General features: G+C 43.3%; 1 long non-coding RNA gene across 5 annotated transcripts; it reads left to right on the top strand.

The window, feature by feature from the left end:
• Window positions 1-26,211, top strand: LOC124978286 (uncharacterized). Of its 5 annotated transcripts, XR_007107356.1 has the most exons (9): window positions 1-208; window positions 6,650-6,823; window positions 7,354-7,449; window positions 21,994-22,295; window positions 22,474-22,649; window positions 22,991-23,187; window positions 24,232-24,316; window positions 24,478-24,677; window positions 25,334-26,211. It is a non-coding gene; the product is annotated as an uncharacterized LOC124978286 (long non-coding RNA). The 5 variants fall into 5 exon arrangements; XR_007107357.1 differs by lacking the exon at window positions 24,232-24,316; XR_007107353.1 differs by having other exon boundaries at window positions 22,991-24,677.
• Window positions 26,212-26,786: the final 575 nt, after the last annotated feature.

The following is a 26,786-nucleotide window of genomic DNA, read 5'->3' on the forward strand; positions in this document are numbered from 1 at the left end:
AAGGAGGAAGGAGGCTGGACTCTGGGCAGTGGTCCTACCAACTGCTGTGGTGCTGCCACTCTGAACCAGGAATGCCAACTCTCGTCTGCCGCATCTCGGATATCTCGGTGTCTCAGGAGGACGGGGGCATCAGAAAGCACTTGTGCCATTCTGAGCCCGAAGGCACATCAGTCCAGAGGGCAGCTGGTGTGCACGATGGGATAGTGAGGTCTGGGATCTCCTTACACCTGATATTGCCCCCCTAATACTCCCCTTGCCGCTGCCCAAGTGAGACACTGACTTGCAAACCAGCCCTTGCCACTGCTCCGCTTCAGAGTCACTTCACCTACTGCAGCTTTTGGCAGAGTGTCTTCAATGGAATGCTAGATTGGTTTGTGAATAAAATGGGTTTCATGGGCAAATCAGTTTGGAGGATACTATCCTTTTTCTCCTACTCAAGTGGTTATATTTGAAAGGATCCAAGAAGTCTTTTGGTAAAGATTTATCATAGTTTTCTAAACCCATTTAACCATGTGTTATGCTTTGGACATGAAGTGTCTCTCAAAAGCTTCTTTGTTAATGTAGGAATGTTTAGAGGTGAAATGACCAGATTATAAAAGTTGTAACCTAATAAGTGCATTAATCCATTTGATGAATTAATAATTTGTAAGGACTACAGTACTGAGTGGTAACTGTAGGCAAGTGGGCATGGCTGGAGAGGGTGGGTCATGCGGGGTGTTTCCTTAAGATTGCATCTTGTCTCTCTGGATCCTCCTACTCTCTCTGCTTCCTGACTGACATAAGCTGAGCAGCATTTCCCCTCATGCCCTTCGGCCATGATACTCTGCCTCACCTTAGGCTGACCATGAATTGAAACTTTGAAACCATGAGTTCAAAATAAACTTTTCCTCCTCTAAGTTTTTCTGGTCAGGAATTTTGATCACAGCAATGAAAATCTAACACGGTAATTGGTACCAGGGGTAGGGTTGTTGATGTGACTAACCTGACTGTGTGATTCAGAAGACATTGGAACTAGTGTGCAGAGGGAATTTGGAAAAGTTTGGAGATGCAGACTAGAGAAGTCTTAGAATGTTGTAAGTGTCGAATGCAATATTATGGTGGGAACTCAGAAGACCAGAATGCCAATAGGAATATGAACAGAAAAGACTACTCATAAGGTTTCAGAGAGGAGATGGGATTCTATTGGAAATTGGACTAGAGGTCATTCATATTATATTCTGACAAATAACTTGTCCAGATTTTGCCCATGTCTTGAGATCTTAGGTGAAGCTAAATTTAAAGGTGTTTGATTAACTAATCTGGTAGGGAAAATTTCAAGGTAGCACAGAATTCAGACTGTGGCCTAAATATTGCCGGCCACTATTAGTCAGGTTTAATTAAGAATCAGAAGCAAAAAGCAGAGAGGAGATTTTAAAACTTGTAGTTAACTTGCTAGAAAAATTCAGTTAAAACTGGAGCCAAGGAAAGTATAGTTGTTGAAGAGATTATAGTAACTAAAGAGATGCTCAGTACTTTGCACATAGGCAATAGAATGGCATCTTGGGAATTGGCAAGATCACACTGGTATTTTTCCTGGTCTCCAAGAACTTCCTTTGAAATCTCAGTGAAAGCCTCTGTGATCTCCTAACTCCAGAATCATGCATTCCTGTAGAACCAGCACCTTGTGGAAAACGCCAACATTGCTGGGCCCTCTGGAACCAAGGCTTCAGTGACTCATGAGTGCTTGGATGGCTGAACATGGTGAAACAACTACCTAGGGCCCCCCTATGTGAATAGGGTTCCCCCGATGATCTCTCCTCAAAGAGTTTTCACATTTACATCCTTGAGCCTGTAATGGGTGTATTGTTAAAAATGGACATGTGTGTTCAGGGAAGAAGTTATGCTATGAACTCTGTTCTGTCTTTTGCTTTTTCCCATATTGTTTGACCTCAGAGATCTTTTTCTATTAGCCCAAACAGAGCTAGCCTCACACTTTTGAAAGGCTGCATGACTTTTCATTTTAAGGATGCATTTATATTTATAAAATTGATTTCCTATAAATTTTTTCCCTATTTGAACAATGCTGCAAGCTGTAAAAAAGAATATTTTTTGACATTTGTATTATTTGTAAATTTTCCCATGGAGTAAATTCCAGTAGTGGGCTTCCTGAGTCAAAAAGTGGAATTATTTTTTGTTTAACTTTAATATATGTTACCAAATTATCTTCTGATGAGATTGCACATATATAATCTATAATGTATAAAATATATATCATATATTATCATAATATATGATAATGTCTATCTTCTCACATGCTGACAAAATTGTATGTTTGTGCCAATCTAATAGTTGGAAAATGGCACTCCATTAAATACATTTGTGTTTTTAAAATTATAAATGAGGTTTTCAGTTCTTGCAAATTTCCATCAGTTATTACTGTTTTCTTTTGTATTCTGCCTGTATTCTTTGCTGATTTTCTATTAGATTACTTACTTTTTCTTTTCTTTTCTTTTAAAAACATTCTTACTACTCTTACTGTTTCTTTATGGATTTAAAAGAGTTCTTTAAATGAAAAGAATTTTCTCTTTGTCCTACCCATTACAGAACTTTTCAGTTTGTCCTTTGGATTTGAATGACATCCTTAACTATGCAACTGAATATACATTTTTAACAAATTGATTTAAAAATAACATGCAAAGATAGGATTGTACTAGCTCAGTATGTCAGAAATTTCATTGACTTATTTAGAAAATATTTGTAATACAATTATTATTTTATTTAAATGCAATTCATATTTTAAAGTTTTTTTTTTTTTTTTACTTTTACAGACTGCATTTTGATTCATTGTACACAAATGGGGTACAACTTTTCATGAAGTTGGAAAATATCATGCTAAGTGAAATATGCCAAGCCCAAAAAACCAAAGACCAAATGTTTTCTCTGATAAGTGGATGATGATATATAAAGTTTTCAATTGTGGTGAAATACATGTAAAATGAAATCTGCCATCTTTAGTATATTTTTTATTGGCACACTATAATTCTGCATAATGGTGGGACTCATTAAGCCATATTTGTACAAGCTCATGACATAATCTGATCACTCTCATTCCCTTTGTCTTTCCTCCCTTCCTTCCTCCTCCTGACCTACTTTCTCTACTCTACTGATCCCCCTCTATTTTGGTTTATTCATTTATCTGCTGATGAAACATTGGATTCCTTCCACCTTTTACTTATTGTGAATAGTGCTGATAAAACTGAGTGTACTACTCTCTCTCTCTAAGATTAGTTTTTCAATTCTTGTGGATTGGGAGAGAAAAAGCTAGGTCATTCAGGTTTTGACTTAACTATCCATGCATGGAATATAATTTGTTCCACTTCAGTCCCCAGGACTTCCTATTTCCCCCTCCTCCCTCCTTCTGTTCCCTTCCCTTTACTTTACTGGTCTCCGTTTATTTATTTATAGCTTTTTAAAGTTGGTGCTTAGAGGAGTACATAAAGGTGAAATTCACTCAGCCATGGAGAAGGATTTTTCATTTTTTTGAGGGTCACCCACGCTGCTTTTCAGAGTGACTGCACCTACCACTCTACATTCCCACCCATCGGGTGCAAGGATTTTTTTCCCGCACATCCCGTCAGCACGTGTTCCTTGACACATAGATGTGAGGTGCGATCTCATTGTGGTTTTGATTTGCATTTTCCTGACCATCAGTGACGCTGAGTATCTTTTCATGTGGTTGTTGGTCATTTATATGTTACTGGGGAAACATCTGAGCATGCAAGTTTGTCGTCCATTCCTTAATCACGTTGCTTGGGTTTTCAGTGTTGTTGAGTTATTGGAGTTTAACATGTGTATACTGGAAATTAGTCGCTTGTCAGATCTATGATTGGCAAATGTGTCCTTCCATTCTGTGGGTTGCCTTTTCACTCAATTGACTGTGTCTTTTGATGCACAGGAATTTTAAATTTGATGTAGTTCAATTCATCTATTTTAGCTTTTGTTGCTTATGCCTTTGATGTCATATCCACAAAATCATTGCCAAATTCAATGCCATGAAATTTTACCCTGAGTTTTCTTCTAAGAGTCTTATAGTTTGAATGCTTATGTTTGGGTCTTTGATACATTTTGAGTTAATTTTGTATATCGTGTTAATTTTGTAATTGTGTATATTGTGCATATTGAAAATCAGTCTCCATAGTAATGCTTATTGAATAAGTGATCCTTTTGACCAGTGAATGGTCTTAGCACCTTCAATAAAAATCAACTGACCATAAATGTGAGGGTCTGCCTCATTGGTCTACATGTTTGTCTTTATGCCAATACCATACTGTTTTAATTACTATAGCTTTGAAATCAGGAAATGTAAGACTTCCAAATTTGTTCATTCTTTTTCAAGATTGTTGTGGCTATTTCGAACCTCCTGATACTCCATGTACATTTTACCATAGATCCTTCTAACCGGAAAAAAAAAAATTAATGGGATTTTGTTAGAAATTGCACTAATCTATAGATTGCTTTGGGTAGCATCAATTTCTTAATAGTAGTAAGTTGTTCAGTCTATGAACACAAAATATCCTTCCACTTATGTATCCCACCTTTAATTTCTTTCAGCAATATTTTGTGGTTTTTCAGTGTACATGACTTTCACACTATTCCAAAGTATTTCATTCTTTTTGAGGCAGTTGTAAATGAAATGGCTTTCTCGATTTCTGTGTAGAATTGTCTATTGTTAGTGTATGGAAACACAATTGGTTTTTGTGTGTTGATGTTAAATCCTGAAATTTTGTTGAACTTGCTTATTGAATGAATAGTTGTGTGTGTGCACGTGTCTGTGTGTGTGTGTGTGTGTGTGTGTGTGTGTGAGATCTTTTGAGTTTCCTATGTATGAGGCCATGCTGTTTCTTTCATTCTAATTCTTTCTTTTCCTCCAGCTCTGGTTGGAGCTTCCATCACTATGTTAAACAGAAGTGATGAAAGCGGACTTCCTTCTCTATGTTCCTGATCTGAGAAAAGCTTTCAGTCTCATCATTGAATTGTTAACTGTGGGTTTTTCATACATGGCCTGGAGACAGTTTCTCGATTCCTGTTTGATGGAGGGTTTTTTATCATGATAGGGTGCTGAATTTTGCCAAAGGCTTTTTTGTGTCAACTCAGATGATCGTGTGTATTGCTGTTCTTGTTGTTGTTGTTGTGGTTTTGTTGCACCAGGGATCCAACCCAGGGCCTCATGCACCCTGCTACTGAGCCTACAGCCCTTTATAAAACATATTTTAGGTAATTAATTCATTATTTTCGTAGCACTGAGAATCTAACCCAGGGCCTTGTGAATGCTAGGCAAGCACTCAGTCACTGAGCTATATCCCCAGCTCTTCATATCTAATTTTGATGCAGGGTTTCATTAATCTGCCCAGGCTGGCCTAGAGCTTGCACTTCCTGCCTCAGCCTCCTGAGTAGGTGGGATTCCAGGCCTGTGTCACCACACCCGGTGGGTTGTTTGCGGTTTTTCCCCCTTCAGTCTGTTCATATGGTCTTCTACATTGGCTGATTTTTACATGTTAAGCAAAGCCCAGGTTCTAGGTACAAACCTTACTTGGTGTTTTGGTCACCTGTTTTTGCTGCTGTGACCAAAAGACCTGACAAGAACAATTACAGGAGGAAAAGTCTATTTTATGGCTCATGGTTTCAGAGTTCTCAGTCCATAGAAGGCTGACTCCATTGTTGCCATGACACCACAAGAAAGGGGTGTGTGTGAGAGAGAGAGGGAGTGGGGCGGACAGACAGACAGACACAACTCCACTCTCCTGGGTCAAAATACGCACCCCAAAGGCGTGGCCCCAGTGACCCAGCTCCTCCAGCCACACCCACCTGCCCACAGTTACCACCCAGGTAATCCCATGGGGATCAATGCACTGAGTAGGTCCAGGGTCTCATAACCCAATTGCTTCACCTCTAAGCTTTCTTGCTCTGTCTCTCACATGAGCTTTTGGGGGACCCCTCACATCCATACCATAACCTGGGTCATGGTGTGTATTCCTTTCAATGTGCAACTGAACTCTCTTTGATAGTATTTTGTCCTAATGTTCATTCGAACTTTTGTTTCAGTTTTCTTTTGTCTTTGTCTTTGCCGTCAGGGTGGTTAGGGCTCCACAGAATAAGTTACTGTACCCAATTCTCCAGATTTTTGGAAGAGTTTGAAGAGAATTGGTATAAATTCTTCTCTTTTTTTTCTGACTCAATTGTCAATTTTCTTTGTAAAGAATAACTCTTGGTTTTGTTGATTTTCTCTACTGTTATTCTGATATCTTGTATTAATGATGTTCTCCATTTCTTTAAATAACCATCTATTTTGTAGATCTCTGCTCCGATCTTTAATTTCATTCCTTCTGTCCTCTTTGTTCTAGTTTGTAAAGGTAGAATGTTAGGTGGCTGCTTTGAGAACAAGCGTTTGAGAAGTCTCCCTCTTAGCACTGTTTTTGCGGCATCCAATGAGTTGAGCTATGTTGTATTGAAGACACATTTCCATTTTCTCAAGACATCATCTCATTCTCTACGTGGTGTTTTTCTTAGACCATTAGTTCTTCAAGAGAATGCTGTTTCATTTCCCTATTTGTTGATTTCCCAGGGTTCCTTCTGCTACTGAGTTTTAGTTCTATTCCATTGTGATTTGCAGAGACTGGTTATGATTTCCGCCTGTTGACACTTGTGAAGACGTGGTTCATGACCTCCAGCCATGCTCTGTGGTCCACCTGACTTTAGAACAAGGTGTGGAGGCTGCTGCTGAGTGGAGCAATCTGCATGTATCTCGGGGTCCTGTTGCTCCTCAGTGATGTACAACAGCCTTAGGGTGGGTATTGATCTTCTGTCTGGTTGCTCTATTGATTATTGAAAGTGGGCGTGATGAGGTCTCCCACTGCCATTGCTTCACCGTCTGTCCACTCCACAGAACCTGTTTACTTCTCACATTCAGGACCTCTGCTGCTGTGTGCGCACATATTTTTAACTGTTATTTCTTCTTGGTGGCACATTTTTCCTATTCTGTTTTCTATAAGTCAAATATATCAATTGTTGCTTTTATGATTTCTAGGTTATTTTTTGTCTTGTTTAGAAAGGGTTTATCCCTCTGAAAATCACAAAACTGATCAACACATGCTTTCTTTTAGCACATTTGATTTTTATGTCTTAGTGTTTGGTCCACCCAGAGACCGGAGCAAGGTTTATTTGACTTGACCTTTAGCTGTAGACACTGCACACACTGTGGTCCCTCCTCAGGGGTTGACTCCTGAGTTCTTCTGCTTGTTTGGCCTTTGGCTTTTCCTGGCCTTGCTGGTATCTGCCCTGACCATCTCTCTCCCCTGACTCCAAACCCTCCATCAGGAATCCCAGCTGAACTCCACAGAGCTCTCTTCCTGGCATTGCTGGCTCTTGTACACACTATGTCTCCTGCTGGAAAACAACCACTCGTCACATCAGGTGAGCTGTGGAGCTGGGGACACGGGCCAGAGAAGCAGTGAGGCACCAATGGGGGAAGGGTGGGGCCATGAACCCAGATAAGAAAGAGCGAGGAGGGGGCTGAAAGGGCAGCCAGGTCGCCTGAGGAGTTAATGAACACACCGCTCCCTGGGGGACCTGGAGATCAAGGGCAGAGGCCCCTGGGGCAGGAGGGAGGGGCCGGTGACAGGGGGGAGAGGACCCTGGACCTTCCTCAGGAATTCTGGGGACCCAGCTTGCTGGGCTGAGCTACAAGGGCCCCCTTTCTCCCTGAGGGAGGTGGGGACATGCAGTGCAAAGCCCCTGACTGGGTCCCTGGCTTGGGCTGGATTCCCGAAGGAGCCGGGTGAGGAGACAGAGGCAGAGGCCCAGCTGCAGAAGAGGGCAGGGGCTGCCCAGGCCTCCTCCTCCAGCCTCTGCAGGGCAGAGGCCAGCAAAGACAGGTGGCCGAGCCACTCCACGTGTGGAGGGGCACAGGAGGGAGTGTCCCAGGTCAGCTCCCACCCAGTGCTCACCCTGTGGGCCCACTGTGTGCTGGGGGCGGCAGAGCCAGGCGGTTCACCCTCCCCGAGTCTCCCGGCAGCACGGCCAAGGCTCAGTCACCTGGGCTCAGATCCAGCTCTGCCCGTGGGTCTTGCTGCTGTGTGTGCCTCTGTTTCTCCGGGTGGACCCGGGATGCCGAGCCAGGTGGGGAGCCTCTGACCACCCACGTAAGCTCAGGAGGTTGGTGGAGAAGGCCTTACTGGGCAGAGCCCGCAGAGCCACTGGGAGGGCTGTGGACCCGCCCTGCTGTTTCTCCCCGGTGACTCCGCACCTGTGTTGCCGTGTCCTTCCGGCCCCTGCGCTCTGCGTCTGTGTTGATCTCCCCCACCTGGCGCCTGCCGAGCACCTCTTGGAGGCTCGCTGCGCGGTTCCCCTGTGTGCACCCTTCCCTGCCTCCATGACTCAGGTCCAGGCCTCGCTCCAGCCAGTCTGGGAGTTGTGGCTGTCCTGGTCAGGACGGGGGGACCTGCTGCAGCCACCGAGAAGCCCAGAGCTTAAAGGCTCCCCACAACCCGGGTTGGCTTCTCTCTCTGCATGCTCCTGGGGGGAGGGACAGAGGGCTCTGCGTCCTGGTGGCGCCTGGACCAGGCTGAGAGTGACTGGTCTGCTCTGCGTCCCTGCCCGGATGGTCTCCTTCTGGTTCCTGGGGGCCTTCCTGACACCACAGCCCCCGTCACAGCTGAGAGGCCAACAGTGGCTGACAGAGCACTCCCGGCACCTGAGGGCCACCGTCGACACCTCTGAGCTCGAAAGACCAGCCCCTGTGTCCAGCCAAGGGACACGCACTCGAGGAAAAGGACAGAAGCATGAAAGGAGGCAGAAACGGCAGCTTTGTTTCTGATCAGTGTGTGGGAGCACGCGGCTGATGTCTGTGGGAACCTGCCCGCCCACCTGCCCGCTGAGCCAGCCTCACACCCTCCAGCACGGGCCCCAGGAGGCCGTCCCGCTGAGCACAGCCAGGACAGGGGCCTTCAGAGGACGCCACTTCACTGGATTCTCACGGAGGACTGGAGAGTAGATAGCAAGACCCATGTTTAACATGGGGACAAAGGGACACAGAGTAGTTGAGGACACTGACCTAGGCCACCTGTCCTCCATGACTCTGCAATAGTCACCTGCGCTCTTGGCCACTTGTGACCTTGCTGGGCAGGGAGCTGGGGAGGGCAGCTTCCTCTGACTCCTGTGCTCAGGAGCCACCAAGTGGCCTCCAGGAAGCTGCTCAGGTCCACACAGGAGCTGCCCTGGCCGTGTGTCCAGCTGTGTGCTCCACTGGCCAAGCAGCCTGTGGACATGAGCCTGGGAGGACAGCGAGAGTCCTCAGCCCTGCAGGGTGGCGGGTGGGGGAGTTTGGTGTGGCCACTTGGAGATGGAGACTCAGGGCTCTGGAGGGGTCTGTGTTGCCCACTGACCGACGTCCACCACAGCAGAGCAGTGTGCTCCCAGGGTGAGACGGGGCCTCCTTCTGTCCCCAGATGGAACACGTGGTGTGTCTGTGGTGGCAGGAGGCCCGCTCTCCCAGCGGCCGTTGCTCACTCCTTCACCTCTCACCCTGCCGAGTGCGAGGGCCCGGGAAGGCCGTTGCTCTGATGTCCCTGGCTGAGCTGGGCGCCTGCTTTGTGTCCCCCGTGATCTGTGCAGAGCAGAGCCGGCTCCCTGCCTGCAGAGGGAGCCTGCCCTGGAGCCCCCAGAGCCCAGGCGACTGCTGTCAGCTGGAGGGGGTGGGCCTTTGATGCAGCGCAGCTACAGCTGGCAGTGTGGGTAGGCGCTGCATGGACTGGGCGGTGTGAGCCGCGGGGTGGCCAGGTCACCAGGGAGAAGCCCTGCCTTCTAGGCCCAGCTGGATGGGTCCGTAAGCTGGGGGAGTCACTGTCCCCCAAAGGTATCGATTTCTCATCTGTATTCCTCAGGGTGTGTTTGAAGAGCTGGCTGGACAGAGGCCTCGTTTGGCATTTTTTATTGTGCTAGAGCACACATGACATTACCGTGGCCACCTCGATGCTTGTTATGGAGTGTCGGGGGCTCGGCCCCGATCACCTCCTCTGCCCTCTTCCCTGGTTGCCTCCCTGACCCTCTCTGTCTGAACTTGGCTCTTGTACTACGTACGTGGAATCATATGGTTTTGTGCTTTTACAACTGGGTCCTTTCACTTGACCTGATGTCCTCCCGGTTCACGGACGCTCTCGCCGGTCTCCAAACAGCCATTGTTTTTCATGAATGAATGGTTTTCCTTTCTACGCGTCAAGCCTTTTGCCTGTGGGTCTGTATATCAAAGGATGCTTGGAAGTTCGCGCGTTTTAAATGTGAGGTTTGGATATGAGGTGTTCACGTGACCAAGTAGGAGTGTTGGGAGTGGAATGATTGGACTATGAAAGCTGTAACCTAATCAGGGGGTTAATCAATACAATGGTCAGCATCTGAAGAGAAAGCTGGATGGTGGCTGTCGGCAGGTGGGGCACGTCCTTGGGACTTACATGTTCCGTCCAGCACCCACAGCACCCCTCCCAGCTGTCTGGAGCTGAGCAGGTTCCTCCGTCAGCCCTTCTGCCACAGTGTCTTGCCTCACCTCCGTCTCAGCACAATGGAGCCGGCAGACCGTGGACTGAACCTCGGACACCAGGTGCCCGGATACACCTTTCCTCCGCTAAGTTGTTCCTGTCAGGGCTTTTGGTTACAGTGACCAAAAGCTGAACAACACAGAACAGGGGTGTGCAAATGTCTCCTTTAGAGTTATTAAAAATTTTTTAGGTATATTGAAGAAATGGAATTGCATTATAATAATTATTTATAATTTTTTGAGGAATTGCTGTATTGTTTCTCACAGTGCCTATACCATCTGATGTTCCCACTGAGGTGACAAGGGTTCCAATTTCTCTATAGCCTCAACAACACATGTTCTCTTCTCTTTTGCCTTACCAGGGTGGAACCCAGGGCCTGTTCTCTGCCCCTGAGCTTCATCGTCAGCCCTTACTTCACTTTGTTATATTTTAGACATGGTCACTAACTTGCCCGGGCTGGCCTTGAATTTGTGATCCTCCTGCATTGGCCTCCTGAGTAACTGGAGTTGCAGGTGTGCACCACTGTGCCTGGTTATTGTAACTTTTAAAAATAATTATTATCCTGATATGTGTGAAGTTGTATGATGTGAATTTTGATTTTTGTTTCCCTAATAATCAATGCTATTGAGCGTCTCTTCATGTGCTTACAGGACATTGTGCATCTCCTTTGGGGATGTCTATTCAAGTCATGAGTTCATTACTTAACGACTTTCTTTGTTGTGTGGTAGTTGAGGTTTAGGTGTTCTCTATATTTTTTGGATGTTAGTCCCTTATCCAATATCCGATCTCTATATTTTTTGGATGTTAGTCCCTTATCCAATATATTTTCTCATGTTCTATGGGTATCTTTACTCTATTGATAGTGATTTCTGATGCACAAATTTGATTTTTTTTCCATGAAGTCCCATTTGCCTATTTTTGTGTTGGTTGCCCATCTTCAGTGTCATATCCATGAAATCATTGCCAAATTCAATGCCATGAAGCTTTTCCCTGTTTTCCTCTAAGAGTTTTATAGCCTGAATTCTCTTATTTAGACCTCCAATCCGTTGTGAGCTCCTTTTCATAGGTGCTATGAGTCTAGCTTCATTAATTGCTTGCAAATATTCAGTTTTCCCAGTGGAACTGGGTGAAAAAGTCGTCCTTTTTCTGTTGGGTGTTCTTGGCCCGCTTGACAAGCTCCCCTGACCTCGCAGGCGAGGGTTTGTTTCTGGGCCCCCTGCCTTGCCCTTGGTCCCGAGCACCTACGTTCCGCCGGCAGCACGCTGTTAGCATTGCTGGAGCTGTGAAGTAAGTTCTGAAACCAGGACGTGTGACTCCTCCAGCTTTGCCTGAAAAGGTGTAAAAAGAGCACAGGAGCCAAGCAAAGCCGAAGCTATGGCTGTCTTTCCAGGGAGGTGTGGTCGTCTTCGCACAACCAAGCTGTGCAGACCGCTGCCCACCTCTGACTGGTCCCTGCTGGTTCTCCAGGAGCCCATGATCCCCTCTGGAGAGTTCAGATTTTTTATTTGGTGCATTGTAATTATATGCAGCTGTGGAATTCACGAGACTTACTTGTAACATGCACGAAACAGGATTTGATCAATTCTACTCTTCACTCTCTCCCTTTCCCTTTCCTCCTCCCCTCCCCCCAGTCCCTTCCTCTACTTTACTTGTCTCTCTTCTGTTCTCATGGGATCCTTCCCCTCCCCTTTTCTCTCTAGTTTCCACATGAGAAAAAAAACACACATATGACCCTTAGCTTTCTGAGTCTGGCTGATTTCACCCAACACAGGAATCTTCAGTTCCACCCATGTTCCTGCAGATGACGGAATTTCATTCTTCTGTATGACTGAATAAATCTCCATTGTGTATATAAACTATATATTCTCTCTATATTCACCTGCCAATGGACACCGAGGCTGGTTCCAGAATTTGGCTATTATGAATTGTGCTGCTATACACATGGGTATGTATGTACCCCTGCAGCAGGTGACTTAGGTCTGTAGGTTAAATACTGAGGTGTGTTGTAGCCGGGTCATGTGGTGGTTCTATGCCTAGTCTTTTAAGGAATGTCCATAGTGATCATTAATTTATAATCCCATCAAGAGTATATGCATCCCTTTTCCCCCACGTCCTCTCCAGCATTTATTATCATTTGTATTCTTTTTAAAATTATTTTTTAGATGTTGATAGACCTTTGTTTTATTCATTGTCCCGACCCGCGGGACATCAACGCAGGACGGCAAACCTAAGAGAGAAGGAATGAAGGGACAAGAGACACAGGGAGTGACAGCAAGACAGGAATTCTGATCAAGCTGCAAATTTTTATTGTTCTCAAGGATATTTATGCTGAGGGAATGAGGGACATGATGAGACACAGGCTGGTTGGCTGTGTTTTTCTTTTGGGCTCCTGATAAGGTGCAAGTTCACGCTGGCGGGAAGGTGAAATCCCGGAAGAGAAGTGGGGGCGGGCCATAGGCAAAACCATCAGCCGGGAGTGGGGAGGGGGCGCGCTCCGGGAATCCGTCAGCCTTCAGCTGCAGGGTGCCTGAGTCAGCTGCAGGGTGTTTGTGCAGGGGAGGCAACCGCAAAATGCTCCCTGGGCTGCTGCTTATCATAAAGGTCAGAACGTCCTCAGAATGAGAACTTCTTCTTGGTCCCTGACAATTCATTGATTTATATGTGGTGCTGAGAATTGAACCTAGTGCCTCACACATGCTAGGCAAGTGCTCTATCACTGAGTCCCAATCCCAGCCTATCTTTTGTATTCTTCTTTTTATTTGTTCTAATTAGTTGTACATGACAATAGAATGCATTTATACATTCTATTCATACAATATGTATAGATCATTCATACAATAAGTATAATCAGAAAAATTTTTCTGATTATACATATTATAGGATCACATCAGTCATTTGTATTCTTGATGATTGCCATTCTCACTGGAGTGAGATGAAATCTCAGTGTAGTTTTGATCTGCATTTCCATGATTGCTAAAGACACTGAACACTTTTTAAACATATTTCACTTTTTAAATATATTTTTTGTCACTGGTATTTCTTCTTTTGAAAACTAATAGTTTTTGTTGTTTTTTTTATTGTAAACAAATGGGATACATGTTGTTTCTCTGTACATGGAGTAAAGGTGTACCATTTGTGTAATCATACATTTACATAGGGCAATGTTGTTTGATTCATAGTTTTTTTGCCCATTTAGTGATTGGTTTTGTTTGTGTATGTGTGTTAATTGAGTTCTTTACATATTCTGGATATTAATCCTCTGCCAGGAGAGTACACAGCAAAGACGTTCTTCCCTTCTGTTAGCTCTCTCTTTACACCGTTAATTGCTTCTTTTGCTGTGCAGAAGTATTTTAATTTGATGCCACCCCATTTATTGATTCTTGGCATTATTTCCTGAACTTTAGGGGTCCTAGTCAGAAAGCAGTTGCCTGCACCTACATGTTGGAGTATTTCTCCTGTGTTTTCTTCTGGCGATTGCAGTGCTTCTGGTCTAATTCTTAGATTTTTAATCCATTTTCAGTTGATTTTGGGGTGGGGTGATGGACGGAGATTGGGTTTCATTCTTCTACACATAGAGTACAGTTTTGCTCAATGCCATTTATTTAAAAGGTTGTCATTTTGCCAGCATATATTTTGAGCACATCAAGGATCAGAAGACGGTAGATGTGTGCGTTTGTCTCTATGCTTTCTCTACCCGGTTGGTATACGTGTCTGTTTATGTGATAATACCATACTGTTTTGTTACTATGGCTTTGTAGTGTAGTTTGGAACTGATTACTGTGGTGCCTCAGGATTGCTCTTTTTGCTTTGCCTTGCTTTGGTTATTCTGTTTTTTATAAATTTTAAGACTTTTTTTTTTCTAGTTCTGTGAAGAATGTCATTGGTGTTTTAACGTGCATTATATTGACTTTAGATTGCTTTTAGTACTATAAGCATTTGGATAATATTAATTCTGCCCATCCATGAACTTGGGAGGCCTTTCCATCTTCTAGCATCTTTTTCTATTTCTTTTTTCAATAGGTATTATAATTAATTAATTAATTATTTTTATTTTGGTACTAGAAATTGAATACAGGAGTTCTTTTCCATTGAGCTACACCCCCAGTACTTTTTATTTATTTCTTATTTTGAGACAGATTCTTGCTAAATTGTTGAGGCTCTTGCTAAATTGCTGAGGTTGGCCTTGAACTTGCAATCCTCCTGCCTCTGTTCCTGAGTAACCAGGCTTAACAGCATGTACCACCATGCCTGGTTCTTTCTTTATTGTTTTGAGGCTCTTGTGAACAGAATTGCTTTCCAGATTTCTTTCTCAGTGGATTCATTTTTGGTGTATAGAAGATGGCTGACTTTTCTATTTCATATCCTTTTAGTTTGCTGAATTTATCTATCAGTTGCATGAGTTTTCTGATGGAACTTTTGGGATATTATAAGTAGAAGATCATATTATGTACAAACAGGGACAATTTGACTTCTTCCTTTCTTGTTTATACCCCTTTTATTTTTTTCTTTTGATTAATTGCTTTGGCTAAAATTCAAGTACTATATTGAATGAGAGTTAGTAATCTTGTATTGTTCTTGACTTTCCAGGAAACAATTTTAGTTTTTCCCTATTTGGGATGATGTTGGCTTTGGGTTTCTCATATATAGACTTTATGTTAGTGTAAGTTCTACTTATTCTTATTTTCTCCAGTTTTTTTTTTTTTTTTTCATTATGAATGGGTGCTAAATCTTGTCAAGGCTTATTCTGCATCTATTGAAATGATCATGTGATTTTTGTCCTTGATTCTACTTATGTGGTGAATTACCTTTGTTGATTTGTGTCTTGCATCCCTGAGATTGATTGAGACCAACTCGATCATGATGTACAATCTTCTTACTGTGTTGTTGAGTAGGATTTGCTAATATTTTATTAAGGATTTTGCATCTAAGTTCATCAGGGATATTGGTCCGTAGTTTTCTTTCCTCGATGTGTTCTTATCTGGTTTTGATATCAGGGTGATACTGGCTTCATAGAGCAAATGTGGAAGTGTTCCCTCTATTTCATGTACTGATTTGAGAAGTATTGGCATTATTCCTTCAAAGATTTGGTAGAATTCAACCAGGAATCCATATGATCCTGGGTCTTTCTTTGTTGAAAGACTTATTTACTGCTTCAATCTCATTGCTTATGAATGGTCTGTTTAAAATTTCTGTCCTTTTGGTTCAATTTTAGTAGTTTATATGTGTCTGGAAATTTATTCATTTTGACTAGATTTTCTAATTTATTGGATGATATGGTTTTCAAAATAGTCCCTGCTGATTCTCTGTATTTCAGAGATGTCTGTGGTGGTATCTCCTTTTTCAACTCCAATTGTAGGAATTTGGGTCTTCTCTTTATTTTGGTTAGATTGGCTAAGAGTTTATCAGTAATGTTTATCTTTCAAAGAACAAACTTTTTGTTATATTGATCCTTTTACTCTCTTTTGAATTTTGGCTCTGATCTTAATTATTTCCTTATTTCTATTGGTTTTGAAATTGGTTTATTCTTGTTTTTCTAGGGTTTAAAACATATCATTAGCTTGGTATTTGGAATCTTTCTAATTTCCTAAATTAGAAAATGTCTGTTAAGTCCTTTTGATTATTAGTATTTTTTAGGTCTGAAGTGTATTTGCTTATTTTACCTCTGGTTAGCCTATCTATTGGTGAGTAAGGTGTGTTGAAATCAGTCAATATTATTTTTACTAGGTACTCACAGCTATAAAATTTCCTCTTAGGACTGCCTTCAGAGATTATAGTATACTTTATCTCTATTCTTACTTGATTCTAAGAATTTTTAAATTTCTCCCCTGATTTCTTCTATGACCCATTAAACATTTAAAGTTATTATTAACCTCTATGTGTTTATGTCATTTCTGTAGTACTTCTTGTTGTTGATTTCTAATTTCATTCCATTATGTTCTGATAAGATGCAAGGGATTACATTGACCTTAAAATATTTACTCTGACTTTCTTTGTGGATTGAATACAGTCTATTTGGGAGAAAAGTTCCATGAGAATCTTACAAGAAAGTATATTCAGCTTCTATTGGATGAAATACTCTAATGTCTGTTAAGTCCTTTTGACTAATAGTATATATACATATATATATATATATATATTTTTTTTTTTTTTTTGGTCTGAAGTGTATTTTCTTATTTTGTGTTTGGTTAACCTATCTATTGGTAAGTATGGTATGTTGAAATTAGTTACTATTATTGTATTAGTATTCACCTGAGGCTTTACATCAAATTGTGTTAGTTTTTTTGTGGTGGGGGGTACTGGGGTTTGAACTCAGGGGCACTCAACCACTGAGACACATCCCCAGCCCTATTTTGTATTTTATTTAGAAACAGGGCCTCACTGAGTTGCTTAGTGCCTCACCATTACTGAGGCTGGCTTTGAACTTGAGATCCTCCTGTTCAATCTCCCACACCACTGGGATTACAGGCGTGTGCCACCATGCTCAGCAAGTTGTGTTAGTTTTATGTACATAGGTACACTAATGTTTGGGGAATAAATACCTACAATTACTATATCTTCTTGTTGGATTGTTGTTCCCTTTGCCAGTATGTAGTAATCTTTTTTCTCTCATGATTAATTTTGGCTTAGAGTTTGTTTTGATGGATATGACAGTAGCAATTCCTACTTGCTTTTAGGATCCATTTGCATGGAACATAATTTTCCATTATTTCTCTCAACCTGTGGATATCTTTGCCTGTGAGGTTTAACTCTTTAAGGTGGCATGTAGTTCAATCTTCTTTTTAAATTGAATCTGTCAATCTATGTCTTAGAGAGTTGAGACCATTTACTTCAAGTATTATTATAAAGAGGTACACAGTATTTCCTACATTTTGATGTACTTCTAATGCTTAATTTGATCCTAACTTTCATTTGATTAACTACTCTTCTAATGATATTTATTCTTTCCTGAACTCTGATGTCTATTTTTATCTTCTGTGTGTAACATGTGTTTTTAAAGATTGCTGTACAATACTGTCTTAGTAGTCATGAATCCTTTTGGTTTATGCTCACCTTGGGAGACACTTTTTTCTTCTATTATGAAGGATAGCTTTGTTGGGTATAGCAATCTTGGTTGAATGATATTTTCTTTCAGGGTTTGAAAGATATCTGTCCAAGTCTTCCTGGATCTTAGGATTTCTTCTGAGAGAACTGATTTATACTGTTATTATACTGGTGTTATACTGACTGATTTAATTCTAACTGTGATCTAGTGTTTCTATCTTGATTCTTTTAAATTCTATCCTTATTCTTTAGACTTGGCATTTTAATTATAAAATGTCATGAAGAGGTTCTTTTTTAGTCTTGTCTATTTGAAGTTGAAAATGCTTTCCGTATGTGAATATCCATCTCATTCCCAAGGTTGGAAAATTTTTCTGCTATTATATCACTGAATAGGTTATCAAATCAAGTGCTTGTGTCTCTGCTCTTTTGTTTATACCATAAGTCTTATGTTTGGTCTCTGAATGTTGTCCTAATGTTCTTGTAAAATAATTTCTTCCTTTTTAAAAAGCACTTCCTGAATATTTAAGGTTTGTCTTTCAGCTCCTACATTCTGTGTTCTACTTGATTTAATCTATTGAAGTAATATTCAACAGAACTTTTTATTTGATTCATGAGTCTTTCATTTCCAAGATTTCTGTTTGATTCTTTTCCAGAATCTCTATCTCTTTATTAAAATGATCTTTTTACATCTTGTATTTTCTCCCTTAGTCATTCCTTAGATTGGTTATATATTTATTTATTATTTTAACAATCAACTTTTTGAATTCTTTGTGTGAGATTTCATCACTTCCATATCTTTGGATTTAGTTGCTGGGGAGTTATAAACTTGTGGTGGCATCTTGCTGGCTTATTTCCTCATGATTCTTGAGGTTCTATATTTTTACATCTGTTGTGATATATTCCTCTTCCTTTTTTAATGTGAGTGTCTTTCAGTGAGCAGCTTTCTTTTTATAATAAGCATTGGACTGGGGTATATCTTAGCTCAAACACATCCAATCAGTGTTATCAAAGTTCTGATTTCAACAACCAATGCCACTTTGAGAAGAGAGAGTAACCATCATTAACAGTGGACAGAGTAACCACCAGGTTATAAAGTAGGATGAAAGAAAGGGGAAAGGAATGGGGATGAGAAAGTATGGAGAGAGAAACAAAGTACTTGATAAAATATGTAAAATTAGCCCTCTGAAAAACATAGAATGTGAGAAGACACTACAAATCAGTTTACACTAAGCTAATGCAACAACAGTCATAAAAAGATTTGGTGTTCTTCTTTCTGAAGTTTTGAAGATAAATGTATTTTTTTCTGGGGTTTCAATTTTAGAATCTCCCAGCTAGGAAGATGTTCACATGATACAAATACCATGTTATTGATTTGTTCTCAGTTCTGATCCAAACCAGCCAACTGTCACAGGAAGTCCATGCTCTGAGCTCTGCTCCCTTCTTTCCTGGCAGCAACTATTTGAGAAAGGTCATCCATTTAATAGTAGAATTCACCCTCAAAATTGGTTTTGTGGTTGTGACTAGGATAGCAGTGTAGCTCTGGTAGGTCCCACACAGAGGGGGACCATCCGATTGCACTGCCCCCTCTTCCTGAGAGCCTTGGTATGTGGGATGCAGCAGCCTATCCTCCAAGCCCTTGTAGGCATGGGGTAAGTGGCACCTGTCCCCTTGTAGAATTTTTCAAGGTCACCACTTTCTACTGGACCCTAATCTATGCCAGTTCCACCTCCGTCAACCACACTCCTTATCACTGAGTTCAGACCGCCAGTTTCTCATGAAAGCACCCTTCTCTATTCTCTGCTCTGAGGATTTTAGACCAGCAACCAAGGCTCCCATTGCTGCCCAGAGCTTCTCCAAGTCTCTGTTGCAGTCTCGTTCATGCACACAGATTGGCTTATGACTTGGGAGCCCACTGATCTGGTAAAAAGTAAAGCCGACGTGACTACTGGGTCTTCGGTACTCACAAGGAAAGAAGACCAACATGGAATAAAAATTAAAAAAAAAAAAAGCAAAAAGTGAAAAACAAAGGTAAATTCCAGTCTCCCCTTGGGAAGTCCAGAGTCTCCAAACTTGCTGCTTTCCCTCTTTCCCTAACCCCTCTGGAAAGTCCCAGGGCCGCCTCCCCTGTAGGCTCACTGCACAGTACCTGAGTGTATTTTCCGCTCAGGTTGACATTTGCTGGACAGCAGCACTTTTTTTACCCCTGCAGGAGCATTTCTTTGCCTTGTTTGGAGGGGGGCTTCTCCTGCCGCGCTGTCACCACAGCCCTGGCACTGCAGGTCCATTCCTTGTCTCCAGTCTCCTTCTAGTCCAAGCTGGTGTTCGTAGCCTTCACTGTTTGCTAGCTCTCTGAGGTGCCTGCTGGCGTGTCCCCACAGCCTTCCTACCTCAGTGTGCCACCGCAGAATCCTTGTGGGAATCCTATTTTGGCAGCAGCTCTGATGTGGTAGTTTCCTCTAATCTGCCATTTTTTCTCCTCCTACCCTAGGGATTGATTTACAGGTAGTTTGCATTGGGTATGTCCCAACCAGAGTCCTGAATAATTTTATTACACATTATCCTTATAAGAAAAATGATAACTTCTGAGGTGTATGTCTTACATAGCTTGCTTTCTATTTCTGCAACTTCATTAAGAGAATTGGGCAATTTATTAAGAATAGAGTTTTGTCCAGCTTAGAGTCCTGGAGATTAGGAGGTCCAAGATCATGGAGCTACTTCTGTTGAGAGCCTTCTCACTCATGGGGACTCCCTGCAGAGACTCAAGTCAACACAAGGCAAGAGAGGCCCATACAAGAGATGAATCTCCCTGGCTTCTATGACAGACCCCCTCTGAGATAGCCCATTATCACTTTAATCCAGGAATGGATTAATTCATTCATGAAGACAGAGCCTCATGGTCTCAACACTTCTTCAAGGTCCCACCTGTTAATTTCTCACAATGAGAATGAAATTCATCATGAGTTTGAGTGGGGCCTTCAAACCACAGTGGTTCTCTCAGCTCCTTTAGTCCATTTTCAGTCCCTGGACTCTCAGGATTGTATCCAGCCTCAGCATCTCCTCCCTTTCTCCCACGAATGACAGTTTGGGGAGCATGGTTTTTGCCCTGGGCTGTGGTCTGTTAACATTTGGGGCAGGATGAAGTCTAGCAGATCAACACCTTCTCCACGGAGTGGTGGGATATTTTTCTTGTGGAAACATCCTAAACTTCAGTCATGGGCCACCAAGTTTCTTCATGGTTCAAGGAGAAACTTTATTCTGCATGGTTCTGGTGTGGTCCTTTGGGAGGAAGGGTAGGGCAAGGTGGTAAGCTTTGGAGAAATGAGCAGGGTCCATGAAAGCAGCTAAGCTGCCAGCTAGCTATGTGAGCATGAGCAAGACTCCTAGCTCCCAGAGTTTCAGTTCCCTCACGAGCATAATAGCTGCATAATTGCATACCAGATGCATAAAATGCCGCTCTTAGTACTCAATGAGGAAATGTTTGCACAGCACTGCCCAGGGTGCCTGGCTCACAGACAGCTCTTAACTGGAGCAAGCATTGTTTCTCACATTGGCACATGCTCTGTTATAGTGGAAAAGCCATAACTTTTGTTATGCACAATGAGGATATTGAGTCTCAGAGAGGTTTGACAACTTTACTCAGGCCACACAGCTGGTGTGTGGCAGAGCCTGAGCATGAATCCAGGTCATGGGAGAGATTAGGAGCACCAGACCTGAGGCTCTCTCAGGAGGACCACGGAATGACCCTGGGAAGAAAAGTCAGGTACATGAGGCCTCCAGAGAGAACTTAGCCAAAGGTGGGTTCCATAGGAGTTTCCCTTCCTCTCCAAGAGCAGAGGAATCCTTGTCAAGATTTTCTGGAGACATCCATGGCACCATGACATCCATGGTCATATGTCTAGTGAGAAGAAGAGGACACAGGGAAAGAGGCTTGGGACCTGATTGTTCTGGTGAGTTTGAGGAGGAGACAGAGACCAAGACATATTCTTGCTCAGTGGGGAAAGGGGAGCTTCTTCTAAGAGATATGTGAGTCTTCTTTGGCAGCAGTGGAATGACAAAGAAAGAGGTCCCTGTTCTAGTGCAGCCCACAGAGAAAGCGATCCATGGACTCCCTACCTATGCTGTTTTCAGGATGCACCCTGTGAGAGGAACATTCCTTTCAGATGTGATCATTCATACTTACCTGCATCCTGCCATGATGGTGACTCTCTACTAGGGGCCAGGCAACTGGCAACACCCAATCTTGAACTTGAACCTCTAAACTGCTGAGTTTCAGTCTTGCTTTGGACTGACTCCTCCTTCCATTTCCCGAGTCTTCCCTTCAGGAATGAGAAGGTTCACCTGCGCCTGTCCCCCAATTGTGTCTCAGAAGTATGTGACTTGTTTTCAGATTTTAGAGGGGCTCACAGCTGAGCTTGCCTTGAGTCTCATATGAGACTTTGGACTTGGACTTTTGAACAACGTTGGAACAGTTAAGACCTCGAGACTCTTGGGGATGGAGTGACTGCATTGTGCATTGACACATAGACACACACCTTTGGGGGCTAGAAATGGAGTGCTGTCTATGGTTTGGATGTTGTCTGTCCCCCAAGGCCATGTGTTAAAGGCGTAGTGGTGCTGTCAGGAGCGAGTGGAGCCGATGCTGGGCAGGAGGACTTCGCCTTGGTGAAGGTGGGAAGGAAAGTAGACGAGGTGAGTGAGCACACTGGCAAGGCTCTCCCTAGGCCTTCTGCCCAAGAAGGGAGACTGGCACTGACCAGGGTTCGGGCTGGCTCTGAGGACAAAGGGTTTTATCTGTGTGAAAGGGCTGTTTATAGGAGGGGCTAATTGACTTGAGTACCTTTCAAAGGTGTGTTTCTCTTTTCCTAAGAGGACACTTTTGCTCTGAGGGAGATACAGTCACCTGGTCATCCTGGAGACAAACGTCAGTCTTTCACATCGATGATGCTGCATCACCATCAACGTCTCTGCCCTGTGATAAGGACGAGCCGCTGTAGCAGTTCAGCGATCACAGGTGGAAAATGGAAGAGCCACAAATCATGGCAGGTAATCTGATGGCTCCTCACCAGTCTCTATCCTTCATGTTTGTCCATAGAGAGTCGTGGCAAGAGCTTCCTGGCCCTGATGATATACCTGATCCCTGGAGCTCTAAGAAAGCTGCCATGCCAGGCACAGTGGGGCACCCCTGTAATTTCAGCTTCAGGAGGCTGAAGCAGGAGGATGGCAAATTCGAGGCCAGCCTCAGCAACTCAGCAAGACTCTCTTTCAAAAAATAAAAGGGGTTGGGATGTAGCTCAGTGATAAAGCACCCCTGGGTTTAATCCCAAGTTTCAAAAAACAAGCAAGGAAGGAAACTGCCTGCGTCTTATGAAACCATATTCCTGCAGGGAAGAAATTCTCTGGGTAGATTTACCTTGATGTCACAAGGGGACAGAGGAGGCGAGAAGGGCCCACGTCCATCGTGAGAGGTCAACATGAGTCTTGAGGCTCTGATTCTTCACTTCATTGCGAGTGGCGAGAAGACCATGGTTGGGTCATTTCCACTGAGGTCCCTCGGTGTTGTTTCAGAAGACACAGTTTCCAGGTCTCTGACTGTGAACACTGGTTGTCACCAGTGGGTGGGTCTCGGAAACTCTTTACCTGATGAAGAAGCCCCCTCACACAATGCATGGAGCCCCATGATGCTTAGACACATCTGAATTCAGGAAAGCAGGAGATGCCGTGGCTGTATTAGCAAGGGCATGAGCCTCCTGTGACTATACTTAAGTCACAAGTCAAGTCATGTTTTCCAGTGACAGTTCACCCGATTGCCATTAGAGATAACAAGGCCACCCAACGGATTCAGTTCACTTTGGCACTTTTTAAAATGCTGTTGGTGCTTTCAAGTTCTCCAGAAGACTGAGAGCAGCAGGGACGATGATAGCCATGTTGAATTCAATGCCTTATTTGTCTTATGATTTGTGTAGGGTGATGGGTTTCTCTGTCATGGAAATTTCTTCAGGGGTGTCTCATCAAGGAAATACAGCTTCTAATAACTTCCTGGCAATAATCATGGCATTGGATTTCCTATCTAGAAAAGCTTTTATCCAACCCACAGTTTACAAACTACTAGAAATGCCAGCTGGACCCTGTTTGAAGGTGGCGACTGGATGAAGAACCCATGTAGATGTTCAAATGTCCCATCAGGTGGTGGACATGTCCCCCCTTAAAGTTTTTGCTGCCTTTCCAGGGTTTGGGTTTGGTGAACCAAATATGGATTGTTCTCAATTGCAAACATTTTTGGCAATTCTCTGACAGCCACAGCTCCAGTGTTTTCATCATTTGGGTTATCGTGCCTGTTTTAAAATAATGAGACATGGAATGCAGCAATGGGGAGGGTCAGGCCACCATCTGGGCCTTTGATGAGGCCATGATTAGCCCATTTACATGCTTTCAGATACTAATTTTATTTCCAGAATAGGAGCATCTCACTGTTTATTGAATAGATCATCATAGGGAACTTGATTTGGACCAATCACATGGCATTCATTCAAATCACATATAATTTTTAGTACTGGCAGAATTAGCATGAAAATCTGCCAAAGCATTTCCTTTGTTTCTAATTATATTTTGTCCCTTGTTGTTTTAGGAATTTTATGAAACTTATCTGTTTCTTCAGTTTGTGCTGGCAAATCTTACCTAGTCTAATGTATGGTCAGGTTCATAGGCGTTTGGTAAGATTTCTGGATTATACATTCATGATGGGTTTAACACGGGTAGAGTTAGCATTATTATTTGACTGTGCTTCCCATATAATTTACTGTAACAAATAAACTCCATAACTTACCCTGGTCATGCACTAACAAATGTTTGCTTCTACACTCATGACTCTAAGCTCTGCTGGGCCAGAAGTCTGCATTACCAAAGGAGGAGGCACAAGAACAATTCCATTGAACTTGACTTTTAGACTTCCATCTGGCTAATTTGGGCTTCTCCTACCCCGGTGTCAACTGTCTGAGGAGGAAATTATAATACTGCATGGGGTAGCTGATCCTGACTGCCAAGAAGAAACTGGACTACCACTTAGTAATGGAGGTAAAGGGGAGTTTGTAAGGAGTTTCCCCAGATGTCTTAGTGCTCCATGCCCTGGGACTAAGGTCAATGGGAAAATACAGTCACCCTGCCCAAGCAAGGCCAGGAATGACCCAGACTCTTCAGGGATGAAGGTTTGGGTCACAACACCAGGTGCTTGCTGAGCTGCTTGCTAAAGGCAAAAATAACACAGAATAAGCTGTAGAAGAACATGGCTACCAATACCAGTTACGAAGACATATCTAGAATTGTCACGCACATTCTCTTTCTATTTTCTTAAGAATATGTCTGCATGTGTGTGTGTGTGTGTGTGTGTGTAGCAATATCTTTGTTTCTAATTTATCTTTTATTCTTTTATTCCTTCATTTTAAACATAAATGCATTGACATTTCATTATTTAAGTCTTGATTTTACATTGTATTATATAAATCATGGGCTCCGTGGAGGGGAGCGACATCACTCAAGGACTTACCTCCTCTTCTGGGGAAGAGATTGGTGTTTTGTGGGTTGCCCGCGGGTTATTTGCCTCGTGTTAGGTAAACTGGTGCTCTACCCACGTCTTCATTCGGAAATGCAGTGTGGTTTAGGGAGGTTCATATGGGTACCAAGTTGGCGATGAGTGGATGTGTAATGGTTATTTTCCTGTGTCATTTTGACAGGATTAAGAACTACCAAGAAACCTGGAGAAGCATTATTTTGGATGTGTCAGTGAGGATGTTTGCAGAGTATGTGAGTTGAAGTGAACGAGGCGGGGAAGACTGATCCTCAGTGTAGGTAGACCCCACCCAATCAAGGTGTGTTGGCGTGTCCCCGAGTGCTGTTCACGCCCGTCTCCTGCCTTGGACATCAGAACTCAGGGCTTGATGGCCCTCGGACCCCAAGACATGCCAGCAACGCCCCCGCCAACACGCCAGGGATGTAGGACTTCAACCTTGACTTGAGAGTTAACCATCAGCTCTCCAGGTGCTGAGGCCTTGGGGGTTGCCCGGAGCCATGCTAGTGACATTCCAAGGTCTCTAGCACGCAGACAAGCTGCCAGGATCAGGCCAGCCAATTCTCCCTCTCATAGAGCGTGTCTCCTACATAGCCTGTCGATTCTGTCTCTCTTCAGAAGCCCGACTAATCCATCCTTTATGTGGGAATTTCATCCTACTTGTATCTATTTAACTCACATATTCTTATTGTCTGTCCTGAAATGCTTATATCGATAAGATGCTAAACAACTAGCCATTTCCCCAGGTCTTCTCCTCTTTGCCTACTTTTTAATGTAGAGATAACGTAATGTAATTGTATATCAGTAATCCTAGGTAAGAAAACGGGTGCTCCCGAGTTGGACCTAATGATGAAATCCTGAAGATGCATCTGTTCTCCAGACCCACAATATGCTCATTCAAACACTGCCCCTGCCATAGAGCTTGAAAAGTCTTTGAATCAGTTCATAATTGTTTCTGACACATGAAGAGAACTTCATTTATATAAGTGTTTACTTTTTTTTCCTTTTCAAACCAATTAAATAAAACTCTTTGACCATTTAACTTGAAAATATAAGGAAATGGGAACATTATCAGACATATGTGTCCATACGGACAGGCAGACATAGCAGACAGAGAGCTGTAACAGAATCAGCTTGGCCTCCAGGTTTACATCCTGTAATTTGCCTACATGAGAGAGGATGTGCTGGCCTGCAGCACACGGTCACCCCACACCCGGCCTGACAGACTTCCAGTGGGGGCGGAGCCTTGGTGAGCTTGTTGCATGGGCAGATGGCCCACACCACGCATGCGCACACGCACACACACACGCACAGCCCTGCACTCAGCCCATCAGAGAGCCAGTGGCCGCCCCACCAACCAGAGACTGCCACACAGCTGTCTGCCCCAGAGCAGCTGTGCCCAGCCTGTCAAGTGGTGGCCCTGTCCCCAGAAAAAGGCATCACACCACACCTCCCTGCAGGCTGGGTCACAGAGGCAACCTGGGACCTCACTGGCGAAGACACTGCAGAGGAAGCACCGTGCAGAGAGTGGTCCAAGTGACCGCAGGCCTGATGCCTACCGGCCAGAGACTCTTAAAGTTTTTAAGAATCCCCACAAAACTGGAAAAGACATGTTGTTC

This window comes from Sciurus carolinensis, chromosome 2 (genome assembly GCF_902686445.1).
Source record: "Sciurus carolinensis chromosome 2, mSciCar1.2, whole genome shotgun sequence".
In the NCBI taxonomy this organism is placed as follows: Eukaryota; Metazoa; Chordata; class Mammalia; order Rodentia; family Sciuridae; genus Sciurus; species Sciurus carolinensis.